Source organism: Solanum pennellii, chromosome 3, assembly GCF_001406875.1.
Source record: "Solanum pennellii chromosome 3, SPENNV200".
Taxonomy (NCBI): Eukaryota; Viridiplantae; Streptophyta; class Magnoliopsida; order Solanales; family Solanaceae; genus Solanum; species Solanum pennellii.
The window spans coordinates 32,303,793-32,306,543 of record NC_028639.1 but is presented as its reverse complement, the minus strand read 5'-3'; positions in this window follow the sequence as shown (position 1 = coordinate 32,306,543).

Here is a 2,751-nt window from a genome sequence, read left to right as displayed (position 1 = left end):
TCTCAAGAAACATGTTATAGAATAACTCATCTCACAGACTGACAGATAAAATTTCAATTTCTGGCAACGAGATATGGTTATTGTCTTCAAGCTACTCGGCAGTATGCTAAACGGTAAGGAGGTAAGAGAGTTACAACCAACAATAGATAAATCAACAACCTGCTTCATTCCCTTAAAAAGAGGTGTCTCAAAAATAAATAAATTTACCTGGAGATGGAGGCGCTGCTGCTGAGGCAACTGCAACAGGCGGCGGCGCGAGAGCTGGCGATGAGCGAGAGGGTCGACAGAGAGCGAGGGTTGACAGAGAGCGATGAGCGAGAGGGTCGACAGAGAGAGAGAGAAAGAGAGAGGCGGTCGACGACGAGAAAGAGAGAGGCGGTCGTCGATCGTTGATCGCCTCCGACGACGAGAAAGAGAGAGGCGCGCGGTCGACGAGGTCAGTGAGAAAGAGAGAGGCGCGCAGTCGACCAAAAAAATTAAGAGAGAGGGAAGAAAGAGCTATTTTAATTTTGGCTAGGTTTTTGGTTTTGTTTAAGAGACCTCATGAGGTCTCTAACTTTTAAAATATTCAATTAAATTAAATAATTATTTTTAATTTAACAAGTATAGACCTCATGAGGTCTCTACTTGTTAAATTAAAAATAATAATTAAATTTAATTGAATAGTTAAAAAATTAGAGACCTCATGAGGTCTCCAATTTTATGAGAATTAGATTAAAAATTTAAAATTTTTAAATAAGTCAGGTAAAAAAAAAAATTATTCATTAAATTGACCTCACGAGGTCTCTCCTACATTAAAAAAAAATTAAAAGATATTAATTTAAATAGCGACCTCATGAGGTCTCTTATTATTGACCTATTTTTGAGGTCTCCATTTCTAGGTCTCTTTTTGGCCTTTTTTTAATAGTGTCTCGCCTTTTTTCATTTGGGATTCGACTCCAACATTGTTATGTTCTATATTTGACAACTATTGCGTTATACATCTTTAATGGAGGTGTAATTTAGGTGTATCAATATAATTACAACTCATTCACGCATCACTATCACGAGGCCCAAAGTGTCGGGTTGTGATGATTAAGCTTTAACTAGGTACATAGACCCTTCATCGTGATCGCCAGGGTAAACACAAGCAAATGCAAAAATAAAGAAATTGGTCTTCTCGAACGTGGATCCAAGTGTACAGATGCGAAGAACAAAGTTGGGTGCACCAGAAAGGGCTGCACCAGCTCAACTTTGAGTTGGCAAAATGTCTCGGTGAAGGCTCAAGATTCGTACAAAACCTCATGCACGCAAATACACTATACTACCTCACCAAATTTGATACTTGGAACTCAATGGAGATGTCAAAACTTTAAAGGAAGGTCATCTCGACAAAAAAAGGTTCCCACATCCAAAGCTCTATTTTTGGCCATTAGTTATAAGATTGCTTGAAATAAGTTCGGAAGCCTGGGGACATAGGCTAAATGTCCATGTAGAATAACATGTATGTTTCAAAGCTAACAAAACCCTTGAAATTGCGTTCTAAGGTCGTTTGCGTAAAGTTTTGACCAAAGTTAATTGATTAAACTTCAAAAGCTTCAAAATAGAAAAAATTGCTTAAAAACCAAATGAACACCCTAATGATTGAACTAGCAGTCCCAACAAGTCAAACTATAGAAAAGCTCTAAACGCCAAAAATACCCCAAACAAAGATTATAAGTTTATTAAATTCAAATACATATTATATGACTAGGTGAATATATAACTAAAATATTTTTAATACAAATGTATTATAAGTACTATGACTAAATTTCAAATGTTCCAGTACTATTTGTTGTAAATTCTTACCAAAATACCTTTATCACGAACACTTATCGAATTCACCAAAACTTGTACTTCACCACGAACTCTTGTAGGAAATTCTTATAGCTTGAGGCGTGTCGAATGACACTGTCCTTAAGGATATTTCACCCGGCATGAGTGTATCCCCGGGATTCAACAAGCGTATAAACTAGGAGCCAGAAACTAACAAAAATTTACAAATATAAACCCAGCAAAATAGTATAAGAACAAGAAGGATCACTCGTATATATATATATATNTGTGTAATGAAAGATAAATGGCTAAAGAATTGAATGCCAATTAAAAGGAAAAATAGGTTTAGATTTAAAAGGACTTTAATTAGTCTATTAATGCTATTAAAAGTGCACAAAAGTTTGATAAGAAAAAACGGTTGTCAACTGCCAGGCAATTGAATTTGCACAAGTTATTAAAAAGTTTTCAAGAATATTATATTTTTGAGATATTAATATTATTTTTCCAACACTATTTAAATTAATTTGCATATTATATAGTGTATTCTAATATGTATATCATACTGAAAAATAAATTTATAATATATTAGTTATATATTCATCACGTTCATTGAAACATCCCTATAATATATATAATATAATGAATTCGAAATGTATTACAATTGTCGTTTGTATTTATTTCTTTTATTGATGATGTAAAGAAATTATAATATACAATTTTCCTATAATTTTCATATACATGGATAAAATTTTGGAAAGATCAATCTTAATATCTTCAAAGAAAATATATGTTATTTCTTCATGAAAATCCTTAAACATTAAAATATAAGTTGAAAGAATTTCTCAATTGTTTTCAATAATACTCAATCCAAAATCAAGTCTTAAGTAAGGATAATTAAATTTTTTTAAAAAAAACAAGAAGAGAAAAAGATGGAAGAAAAGAGAAGAAGGGGGAGGG